The following is a 13,254-nucleotide window of genomic DNA, read 5'->3' as shown; positions in this document are numbered from 1 at the left end:
TTTATGGATTTTGTACCTTCATAACAGGGAAGCCTAGGAAGAAGAAAAATTATATTATTTCCAGTAGTATTTGAAACTTCCTATACTGAACCAACGTGATATAAGAACTAGGTTGTTTTGTTTTAAGAAAAAAAGGTACATATTCAATAATAATACGTTTTGGCATTGTAGATAGCAATGCAGATTCTTGAGGAAATACTTTGAGTACATTGTCCTTATGATTAATTAGTTCTGACACTTTGCGGTGACCCTATAAAATACACACGAGAACCACTACACACCTGGAAACTCATTTAAATGTTAAGCTGTAACTCCGTTTATGTAATAGATACGGGGTTTACGATTGAAATCTTTATCTTTTTTACTTGAATACATATTGGATATCCCTAAGTGGAACTGTGTCATTTGTTTTTTTCAAATCCCAGGCACACTTTTAATATCTAGAATAGAGCCTTGTATACAGGAAGCACTTAATAGGAATGTTGTCAATGGGAAAGTTTTCTACAGTTTGTTTCTGAATTCCAGAAATGAGATGGTAATTGAAACACTTGACATCTTTATTTTATATCAGTTGGGGTATGTATAAATAATCAGTCGTTCAAGTGTCACAGATACTACAAAAGGCTTATGTTCCCATGGTGTTCTAGAAGGGTATTATCACAGCAGTAAAGCTCATATGTTGTCATTATATTTTCACTGTACTCATCCTACCTTATAAATGTTGGGATTCTTCAAATCCTTCTTTTAGTGCTGAAGTAAATATAAAAGATAGTTAAACATTCATGGTTTGATATGTAAGTGAGGAATGTTAATATGGTAATACATGTGAAGTCTATATTAGTATCATTATTAGATATAAATACGGTAAAAAAAAACTAAGACAAAAGGAAAATAGAGATTTATTTCAAAAGAAGGAAAATCCGTATGTGTATAAATTTTGTTGGTGAATTCAATTTTACAATTACATTTGTAGTTTAGCTAATTATAGTAAATAATGGACATAATATAAAGTTAAGAGAAATGTGTTAATGTGAAGGCACGGTATTATCTTGTAGCTTATTTTATTCTTGAATAGTTTGAAGATTAAAGTATTTTAGTATTATTGAATGATAATTGTACTTTGAAAATGAACTCCTAATGCAACTTTGCACAATAAATACTAATGTTGTTAACTAATATAATTTTAATCAATGCCTGTCAGTGTTGTAATGTTAGGATATTAATTTATTGTTGTAATTAAAAAGGCAAGATAAAAAGCTCAGGTAGTACAATATATAAAAACGAGCTTTTAATAGTTGGCAGGCCAGTGCTGTTATTAAATAGTATTATAGTATTTAAGGTGTGAAATGAATATTTTTCTACTCAGCAGGCAATAGCTCTTACAATGTAATGAGCTTACTTGTGAATTTGACACTTGGGTTAAATGCAGAATTCATAGAAGCAGAGCTCTGGGGTATATTTTCATATTAAGGTTAACTGATAAAACCTAGGAATTTTCGTACAATCATACTAAAATGGCAACAGAATTGTCAGTAAAATTCACTTTTGAAAACGAAAATTATTTTTCTGTTGCTATCATTGCTGTTTTAAACTTAATAAATAAGTTATTAGAACAATGTGAATATTTCAACCCTCAAAGATCCTTTAACCTTAACAATTCTACCTTTGTATTATTTAAACTGTCTCAGAAATCCTGACCTTTCTTCACAGTCAGACAATTCTGGCTGTCAGCCTAGTACCATCACATTCAAGCTATATATATATATATATATGTGTGTGTGTGTGTATGTGTGTGTGTGTGTGTATATATATATATATATACACACACACACACACATACACACACACTTGTGTCCAGGATAATGATTAGCCTTAGTTTATTATCTCATAAGACAGACTTACAGTGTCTAACCTGCTCCCTCCTCACATGTGTTTTAAAGACTGAGATAAATGTATATGGTAAAGCCCTTTGAAAATCCAAATGCAAAACTATGGCATTATTAGTTCTTTGGATATTATTCTTTCCTATAAATTGGCAACTTTGTTGCCTTAGTCTTCACTTAACCCTCCAACACGTGTACCTTTTGTAGCATATGCCAAGGTTTTGTTGACTTTTGAATTCAGTCTTAAATTGGTCACCTAAGTCTGTAGTCTTTTCATTATTTATCTTATCATGGTTTTAGATTGTCACTTTCAAGAGAGTGTAGTCACTGATTTTTGTTGTTTTGTTTTTCATTTGTTAATATTTAAATGTAGTGAGGTGGTTCAAATCCTGACTCCAAGTACTTTGGAAAAGTGGGCCAAGTCTTAGCCTCAGTTTCCTCATCATTAAAGTGGGGGTAATAAGACACTTGTTATAAGGAGTTAATGGGATGGTGTCACATGGTAAGTGCTGCATAAATATTAGCTGCTTTTATCTTCCAGTCAATGTCATTATCATCATTGTCATCATCGTTAACCTTCTGGTATTTAGAATTGTTTACAGTGCTCTGAGACACTAAAAGGAAGGTAAAAAAAAAAAAAATGTGTCTTACAAGAAAATACCTTTTGTCTGTTAGCTGAAAGGGAGCTAAGAACAAGCTTAACCTGAGGCTTGAAACTCTCAATCTCTGGTACAGTATTCTGGGTTGCCTTTGTACAGCCATTTTGTGCACAGGGTAGTGATAAAAGGCAGATGTTTTACTATTTGTATAAGTTCAGAGGTGGATTTTTGGAATTTTGACAACTTTCGAAATCTATAATCAATCAGATCGTAACATGATATAGTTTCATATGCCTAACGTTCATAGATTTGTTGTTCTTAGGCCAGGAGGTTTTACTTGGATTTGTGTCTTTTGTGGTTTTGCTTCATTGATTCCAGTGGAGTACAGCTGAATTTAACTCCTAAGGCACCAGTATGATTATTATATGGTGCCTAGGTAATAGAGTAGATTTTTAGAAGTTTTTGTTAAAATTCAGTTACATGTCCCCAACCATTTTGCAGATGATGTGTTAAAATGGAAATGTTATAAGAATTGAGAAGATATTATTGGTTTATGCAGTAGATCATATGCTTTTTAAAGACCAGTGTTTTCTGTCAGATTTATATGAGCGCTCTGTATGTCTTATTTAACTATTAAACCTGAGAGACCCTTGCTGGGTATGAAAGAAGAGTAGTCGTTTGCCAATTAGCAGTTTGCAGTAGATGATTAACTTAGTGACTGTAGCACAGGGCCACATGGTAGAAGGAATATTCTCTCCCCGCCACCCTCCTCCTCTTCCCAAGGGCAGCTGACCTTCTCCTCTCCAAAGAGGCGAGCCCCTTGCCAGCACATATGACTACAGACTATTACATTAATCTGTTTAGCTGTAGTACCAGCTGCTTGCATGTTTTTAATTATCTTATTAGATGGTATAACAGTGACCTATGAAATAAATTGAAGGTGAGCATTTTTAAACTTTCCTTCTTTTACCCTAGGTTTCTAAATATCTTTATTGATCAAATTATAACTTTCCACAAAAGTTCAGAGAAGTCTATATGGTGTTTGAGTCAGTGTAATGCTTTTTTCACATGTAATGTTATAATTCCCCAAATAGAAAACAACTTCATTTTTGCCTCATTTTTTATTTAGGATTTAAAGATTGAGGATTGCCTCATTTAAGATTTAGGTTGTGTTTCTGTAGTGACAAATCCATGTGAAGATACATTGGTTAAATAGTCAGTTTAGTTAGAGAAGACTCAAGACCAGTTATTGGCATTCTCTGGGAAACTCAGAATATTGCTTCATTTTCAGACATCATCTTGGCATTGTATAAATGTCATAGGATAGAATATAAGTCATTGTAGATTATTTTTAAATACACTTGTATATGTAACTGTGATTTTCTAGATTCTGATATGTGGTAGTAAATCATGTAGTCTATCCTAATTATTTTTACAATTTAATTTCACATGGTACCATTTCTGGGTGTATTTTCCCAAGCTGTGTCATTAAGAAAAATGTATTATCTTGTGAATTTTGACAATTGGATGATTTTCAAGTAATACTTTGTAACTGAAGTGTTGACTACTGAAGATACAGTCGGAGATAGTAATAACCGTGATTGTTCTGACTCAGAGCCAATAAACAAAGATTACAATAGTTAGAAACCCTGGTGTTGAATGAAAAAAAACAAAGATAGTGGGATGCAGAAAGGATTGCAAAATACTTGGGCATGTCTTTTGAATTAATAAATCCTACAACGGGGATAGTGGGATCACTTGAGACTTGAAAATTTATAAAGACCTTAAATATTTGTAAAGTACACGCAATGTTTTTGTAAATCAAGAAATACCTATTCTTTTTGGCTTCCTATTTTTTTTTCCTCTAAAGAATTGCTATTTCATATTTCAAAAGAAAAGGGTAACTTTTTTCCTTCATATATTTTATTTTCTTGCCTTAAAAAGGAAAGAAGATAAAAAGCCATTTGGCTCTAAATTGGTGGTATTTTTAATTTCTTAATATTGAAGTTGCCTCCCTTTCTCAATATGGTGTATTCTGTAGCCCACAGAGTTAAAGGCTGTTGAAGTCGATAAAATGTTTTGAAAATATTATAGTTGGTTTGGCTTCTTGAATCTAAAGTTAATTATTTTCCAGAATAATAAAAATACCTTAATTTGAACATTGTTTAGTCATTGAGTAAACTTTAAAAATTTAGGCTTACAGTTTTATCACAAAAATATTTATCCTATGTACATGTAATCAGTAATTTGAGAGAATGTGGAAAATATTTACACATTCTATCATTTACATTTATTTTTAGCATAATCCCTTTTTTCCCCATTTGTGTGTGTTAAGTGTGCATGTCTTAAATCAACCATAAAGTAGTGATTCAAAATATTAGTAGAAGTAATAGAACAAAAGCATACTTTGGATTTAAAATTTAGCAATACGGGTTCTGGTTATACTCTTAGAGTGATAGAAGTTTGTTAATCTGTTATATTTAAGAATATGGAGTCCGAAAATTAATTTAATTGCTGAATGTTATGCCGTTAGTCTGTTCAGGCTGCTAGGTGGCTTATAAGCAACAGAAATTTATTTCTTACAGTTTTGGAGGCTAGGAAGTCCATGATTAAGGTGCTGGTAGATTGGGTGTCCAGTAGGAGCCCACTCCTGGTTCTCTTTCTTTTCACAGTGTTCTTATATAGCAGAGGGGCCAGAGAGCTCTCTGAGCCACAAGTTCTATTCATGAGGCCTACCCCCAAACATCCATCACACTGGGTGTTGAGGTTCAACAAGGGGAGGCAGGGGGGAGACATTCAGAGCACAGCATATACTAAAGATAATAGAGACTAAGTTAAATTTCCATCCACTCTTCCACCACCCGGTCATTTTAAGCAGTTTCTAAGCCTTTGCCATTTTATTTTTCCAGGGTATCATAGCTTAGTGTGCAGATGAGAGAGGTTTTTCCTGATTCTTAGAGCATCGCTTTTCTCACTTTGTGTTGTCTACATTTTGTTGAGAATCCACGTACCTATATGATACAAACTCTACACATTTTTAAGAATAAATACATGATTTAGGGAAACAATTTGGAAAAAAGCACACAGGTAGAAATAAGACTCTCACTGACTGACCTTAGGCAAGATAATTAGCCTCTCTGATTCCTGGTTACCTCATTTGTAAACCGGGAATGTTAGCAGCTCCCATATCATAGAGTGGAGGGAGCATACCTACATATGTGTGGAACAGCTGGCCCAGTCAGCTATAGCACACAGTAAACAATAAATACTGGATTTTGCACTTTCCTTTCTCTCTTTTCTGAAACCTTCTGTAATTTTTTTTCAAGTTCATTTATTTATCTTGAGAGAGAGAGAGTGGGGGAAAGACAGAGAAAGAAAGACAGAGAATCCCACGCAGACTTCGGCACTGCCAGCACAGAGCCTGATGCAGGGCTTGAACCCACCGACTGTGAGTTCATGACCTGCGCCAAATCCAAAAGCTGAACACTTACCCGACTGAGCCACCCAGCCACCCCTAAAATTTCCTGTAAATTTTAATAAACTTTTTCACCTATTATAGTTGTCATTTGTCTCAGAAAAGTATTTTTAGAAATTCTGTGCAGTTCTAAAGGGATGATAAATGAGTGTTTAAGGATTAGATCTATAGTTATCTGTAAAAGATCAAATCTATAAATATCTACAGTTATCTACAGATTACATAGGAAGAATATTTATAAAATCCACACTCATTTAACCTCATAATCTCAATATCACATTTTCTGAGTTCTCATTTTCATATTTGTTGAAATAGCACCACAGCCTTTATAGTTAAATGATAGTTTCAGAGAGCACAAAATGTAACCTTATATCTCCATAATGGAGCCATTTTTGAGAGAAGGAGAAAAATCATACTTGAATGATGAAAATATCATCTTGAAGTAACTGTTATTTTTTATGATAGTGGAACTGGTCAGTATCTATGCTTTTCTGTAACATACAACCGTTTGAACTAATTATTTGATCACTTAAGGCTCTGAAAATGTTACCTTCCACTTAAGTAATCAACTGGTTCCTCTGCATTTATAGTCTTAAATTAACATAACCCAAACTGACTTGAGTGTACATGTTAGTTTGAGTTCCTTTGCTTCATAAGTCCCTTCAAGCCCTTTTTATTATCTGTAGCCAGGCTCTAGAGGAAAAATTTTTTTCATATTTGTTTATTTACATAGTCAGCTGCAAGCTCCAATCATCCAAGGCTGTGTAAATGTTTATCTTTGAAAAGACAGGCATACATTTCAAATATAAGGATAAGCTGCTCCCAGTCAGTCAGCACTGAGAGTCCCTTCCCCAGGACACATTTCTGTTTTCCTCTGGTGTTCCCTGTTGAAATGCACTCCTGGCAGCTCATGGGTCACTATTTGTAATATAGTGCTTCACTATTACAGCTATATTACAATAGCATGCTTCACTATTTTTTTTTATTTTTTTATTTTTTGTAATTTTAGAGACAGCATGAGTGGGGGGAGAAGAGCAGAGGGAGAGAGAGAGAATCCCAAGTAGGTTCCACACTCAGCCCAGCTCAGGGCTGGGTCCCCCAACCCTGGGATCACAACCTGAGCGGAAATCAAGAGTTGGACGCGCAACCAACTCTTGAGACACCCAGGCGCCCCTAGCGTGCTTTGTTTTTTAAGTGTGGTAGTGAAATAGGTAAAGTCAATTCAATATTTGGTCAGTAATGTTGAAGTGTGTTACTGGATCTATAATTTGAGAAAATAATACAAAGAAGTATTGTTTCAAAATGAAAAGTTATAAATCTTTTTAAACATTTTACAAATAGCTTGCTTGTTTATTTACTTATGGGTCGGCTTTATAGTTATATAGTTAGCTCTATATAAGACTTAATTACTGATTTTTGATTTGATGAAGTTTGTAAGTCTCAAAGATACAGTTTAAAGGTGGAATTTTCACAGAATATTTTAGTAAAGATTGATATGCAGCGTTTGTGTATTTTCTGTATCAAATTACCTTGCCTTCTGGGGAAAAGTGGCAGGGGGGGAGTAATCCTTTTTTTTTTTTTTTCATTCCCCCCCCCCAATCTAGAGCTTTCAGAAGTGTTTTTCTAACATTTCTTATATCTTTTTTGTTGTTGTTGTTCAAGAGACCTAACACATCTTCAGTCATTCTGAAGATCTTTATTGTATATCCATTATAGGCAAGCCAAGCGTGCTAAACCTCCAAGACTGAAAGAGAAGTAAATACTGCCCGCTCGTCATGTAGGAGGGGAGACAGACATGGAAGCAACTAATGTAGATTATGGCCAGTGTTATAATGGGGGTGCATTTTCCTTAGATGGAGTAGTTAAAATTAAGGGGTTGGGGAAGTGATGGTTAAGGGGAAGGTAATAACTTGCTAGACATTCTAGAGGGACAGGAATTTTTTGTGAGGTGAATATGAAAAAGGACAGTCTTCATTTTCTACTCTCTAAGCAATTCATTCTTTGTTTTTTGTTTTTTTGTTTTGTTTTTTGGCACTATTAGAATGGTTAGATCAATTGGCTTTATATTTGTTAGTGATAAAATTATGCCTTAGTTATAAAAGACAGTTACAGTGGTCCTTACAATATGAGTGTTTACATATATCTGTTTCATTGTGTTGATATTGTTACTTTGCATGAACTACTGTTTTGATAGTATTAAAGTTTTAGATTTTATTATATCATAGGTGTTTGATATATTTAAATCCATGATCAAAAATTTTAACTGGGAGGTGAAAATGTGAATCTTTAAATCACAAAACATATTATATGAAATAGTTGGTAATGATACAATTGAGAATGAATATTATGTGCTTAGAAATATGGGAAAAATCAATAAAGCAGCTATGGAATAAAAAATAGCCTCTAATGAGAGAATATTTGAAATTTAAAAGAAGTCCTAGTATCATCTGAACATGTGGACATAGTTTTCATTTCATGATTAGAGATGCAGTGTTCTGAGATAGATCTAGTAGTTTAGCTGGTTGACATATTATTTCAAGGATTTTCAAAGATTGCATTTCAAGCTATTTGTTCAGATTGGTAGAGTAATTCAGATGATAGGCCCAAGTCTCTGAACCCATTTGAAGCCAAACAGGATATCTTTGGACTCTCATTCCAATTTTTTAATGTGCTTCTAGATCTTAAAGTTGTCTCGAGCAACAGAGCTCTACTGTCATTGAACCAGGCACAGACCTGGTGTTGTGTGGATTTTGTTCAGTACTCAGTAATGAGTTTATAATCTCTTAAGTAACTGCTGCTGTTTGCTTGCCCCTCCCCACCTGACCCCTGGGTCAAACCCAGACCCCATTTCTCTCTTTTATATTGTGATTATGTAGGCTGAACGGGGACTACTTTGTTTCTATTTAAGAGATCCAGAAGAAGGTGCAGGGAGTGGGATAAATAAATAAAGCCCGGGTAGTCTGATTGACATTTTTAACACTGTTCCCATCCCTGTTTTCTCCCCCTGTACCTGGACTGTTGGTGGAACCTAGAGAAGGAATGCCCTTTCCTGCCTCTATATGTCTAGGCGCCATTCCTAATCATAATATTTTAAACAGCTCTATAAAAAATGAGCATTTTTTGTGCTTATTTTTGTTGTATATTAGCATTCCATGTGACAGCTTTATGGAAACATCTCTGGTTCATGTAAAGATATCTGTGGTCATATAATTGAAACTTTTGTGGCATTCATTTGGGAATATCTGAATTATTGAGCATATGGATAACAGAATAAAAAAAAATAACAAAAGGCCTCATAAAGTCAGGAGGAGATTTGAGTTCTCTTGAAGTAGGTGAGCTTTCAGATAACATAAAATTTCATCAGTGCAGAATACTTCTGCCTAAGACAAGACTTTTATGAAACATATTTTAATTTGGACAAGGAGGTCATGAGAAAATGGTTCATCTTCCACTGTGATGCAGAACAACTGTTTTTAAAAAAATCAGTAATAAAAATACTACTCCCACTGGTGTTCTAGCCTACATAGGAAACACAGTGCAGACTCAAATTAGGTCTCCACACCCTGATTCCTTTATTTTAATGTCTTCTCCCAACCCTTTCTCCCTTACCCCCTATACATGGTATTCAGAATAGGGATTTTTCCTTCTTTTTTTTGAGGTAGAGTAGGCAGTTAAGGAAAGGGGTGAGGTGGGGGGTGGGGGGGAGATACCTGCAGTCTCCCCTAAGACCCTCAGGAGTCTAAGCCAGGAGTATAGCTTCATTATAATACATTTACATTGTGATTTTGACCCCCTCCCTGCGTGTGGGGATGGCTGTCCTAACCATTCCAACAAGGACCATATAGGGCCAACCCCTCCCCCCGCCCCATAGGAGGAGTCCCTTAGATGATTGCCAGCAGCCTCAGTCAGACCCCTTAGCTGGGACCCTTAACCTAGCAAACATTAAAAAAAAAAAAAAAAAAAAGAGGAAAGACAAGCTGACTCCTGTTGTAGTTGCCTTCTGGGCTCCCTTCCTCTCCTACTTGGAGAGGGTACTTTGATCTCAACTGCAACTAATGGTTTGCTCACTTAAGAATTTGACTGTGGATGGGAGCACCTGAATGGCTTAGTCAGTTAAGCTTCAGACTTCAGTTCTGGTCAGGATCTCATACTCCCAAGTTCCAGACTCTGCACTGATAGTCCTGAGCCTGCATGGGATTTTCTCCCTCCCTCTCTCTTTGCCCCTCCCTACTCCCTCTCCCCCCTCAAAATAAATAAATAAAACTTAAATTAAAAAAAAAAAAGAATTCGTGAATTCTTTCTTGACCAAACTCAAGGACTGAGGCTGGGAATGGGATTGGCTGCTGGTATTTGGATGTACAGTGACATATCAGTTATTTACAGGCCAAATTTCTAATAGCTTCAACCAGCTGGAATATAACCAGAAACTTAGAAATAAGGGGAAACTATTAGAATACCAAGAGGTTTGTTTATTAAATGTGTTTAGGTGCAAAAGAGCCCTTTCAGCCCTTATTCTACTTTCACAGTCTTATTTGACATTTTTGTTAAATTAGAAAAGATTATGATAGTTTATGATGTTGAAATAGGCTGGAATGTATGAAGCTTAAAGTCTAGTTTGTCTTTATTTCAAAAACGGCAAACTGAGCAAGTGACAGAGGGATGTAGATTTAGGATTTCTAAAAGCTAATGTACAATCATTACACAAATTAGTAGCCAATAGTCATGAAAAAAATGCCACTAACACAGAATGGAAAACTCCAAAAGCAAAGCAGCGTGGAGTTATTTAATGTGGGGGCAAATGGCCATACATTTTCCAAATGTATAGCACATTTATACAAAAATTTCTGCAAGATTTAGAAATATTCTGATACTCTCAACATTTTTATGTTGCACACCCCCCCCCCCCAAAAAAAAAAATCACATGCGCGGCATATATTGGTCTTTGTTTATGCTGGGTAAATGAGGTATTCGAGTATAGGATTTTTTATAGTGGTGAGTTTTTTTCTTTTAAATTATAAATTGTGAGATTTTCTAGTGGCCCTTGGATAGAGATATTTCCTTACCTTTTCAGAGGCCCATGTAAAATTACTTTCCTAGGCACATTAATCCAAAGAAATTATAAAGTCCATAAAGTCCATATTGACTTAAACTAAAGTTTACTTTATCACATGACCCATTTATCTCCCATTTAAAATTTTCATTTCCTGGATCTTTGAGGCAGTCTAATATGATCATATTAGGCTAATGATTCAAATCTTGGGTCTGATTCTTTGCAGCATTGATCATTTTTGTTACCTGTCATCACTAAAGATTTGCTTCCCTAACTTTTATGTGTGTGTATGAGAAGAAGGAGGTGGGAGGAAGCAAGAGGCAGTGGGGTGGTGGTAGAGACAGAGTCATAGACAGGGAAAGGCAATTAGAGACAAAAAAGAAAAAAATATTACATCTATATCTGACCTTATTAGTAGCACCCCATTCATTTAGAATTAATTCTATACTGTGTTACATCTCTTATGGAATTATCTTGACTTTATAACTACTTGTACGGTTGAACTTTAAAAAAACAATTTTTAACATTTTTATTTATTTTTGAGAGACAGAGACAGAACATGAGCATGGGCAGGACAGAGAGAGGAAAATCTGAAGCAGGTTCCAGGCTCTAAGCTGTCAGCACAGAGCTTGACCCGGGGTTCAAACCCACAAACCGCGAGTTAATGACCCGAGCCGAAGTCTGACGCTTAACCTAGACTGAGTCCCCCAGGTTCCCCGTACTATTTAACTTTTAACGGGTATCTGTCTTCTTTCCCCCGTAACACTGTAGGTGATATGTATCATGTGTATACTTATGTTACAGGTTTTACTTTCAAAGTTAAATGTATACATGAATGGTTTATTCTTAAAACACTTTGAATTTTGATGTTCACTATAGGAACGACCTGGTGACATGAAGCTATTTAAATTTAGGTTTAAATTAATTAAGATAAAATATGTAGTTCTTGAATTGCACTAGCCTTATTTCATCCGCTTAGTAACTACATGTGATTAATGATTACCCTATTGGACAGTCAGATATAGAACATTTCTGTTACTTCAGAAAATTCTGTTGGATAGTGCTGATCTACAGATTATCAAATGAATGATGGATTCAGTTTTAATCCATTTAAATCTCTTTAAGAGAAAGTATTTATCTGAAGCATACATGTATTTCTATATGTGTAATATCCTATAAGTCAACCTGGTCTTGAAAACATGGTTTATGAAATAAGATTGGCTTTTAATTAGGGTATCAGATTTTGCTAAATAAATGCCTGTTTCTGAGTTACTGCAAAATAATTTGTTCTCAGTTCTATAAGCATTTCTTTCATAGTATTGTTTACATTATAGACTGTGTGGCAAATTCTTCATCATGTGGAGAGTTAGGTATCAAGTCCCTGCTCGTATCCAAATAGCAAGGTAAACGTGGTGCAGTGGGGATGGAACGCAGGTGGGAGAAGTCTGCAGGAAGGTGTCTCCAAGAGTTCCTTATCCAAGAAACATCAGTGAACTATGGAATATAAACTATATTCATTCCAGACAACTTCATAGAGATGGTTGGTACAGGATCCATTTCTCACCTCGTTTCTAAATGCCATTCCTTTGATAGTCTAATGACCTTTATTATATACTTAATTTTTTATGACCTTGTGATACAGCTTTTCTTGATTCCTTTTCTAAAGGCATGTTTGTTGACTTTCCCTACATAATATGATCTTGAATTTAGAAGCTCTTAAACATTATATTTTAAAGAAAATGATCCATGTTTTTTAGAAAAAGAATTTTCTATCTGACTGTCCAAAACTAGCTCAGTTCTTTGTGTTCTTGTGGATATTGAGGTGGCAGTTCAAGATTTTTCAATTCAGAGTTAATTCCAAACCCAAATCAGAGCATCATCATAAATTAATTTTAACAAACCTCCACACAGTGAACTATTTGTTGCCTTTGTTTCAATGGAGCCTCACCATATGAGAACATATTTCACCTAGACATAGAAAGAAATCCATTTTAAGCTTGTGAGTAATTGTGCATTCTGTTTTTATATTTATTTATATATGTATAAGTGATATGCCCTGATGGTTCATTATGGAGAAAAAAAAAGCTTTAAATAAAAGTAAGTTTTTAAAAATTCCTGATACAGGAAGCAAAAAAGCCAGTACAGTTTCTAATTGCCTTTTAGAGTCTCTGAGTTCCCTCATTACCTGTGATTTAAGCTAAAAATGAGGTAATTATAGATAACATCAGTGTTTATCTGGTTGATCTT

The 13,254-nt window shown here is 34.8% G+C and overlaps 1 protein-coding gene across 5 annotated transcripts in view; it reads left to right on the top strand.

Annotated features, from left to right (window-relative positions):
- TBC1D5 (TBC1 domain family member 5) overlaps positions 1-13,254 on the top strand; it is a 533,625-nt gene that overhangs the window by 270,882 nt on the left and 249,489 nt on the right. The gene's annotated exons all lie outside the window — the stretch shown is intronic.

The sequence above is a fragment of the Panthera uncia genome, chromosome C2, assembly GCF_023721935.1.
Source record: "Panthera uncia isolate 11264 chromosome C2, Puncia_PCG_1.0, whole genome shotgun sequence".
Lineage (NCBI taxonomy): Eukaryota > Metazoa > Chordata > Mammalia > Carnivora > Felidae > Panthera > Panthera uncia.
Note: the sequence above shows the minus strand (reverse complement) of the source record. Positions and strands in the feature narration are given on the sequence as shown.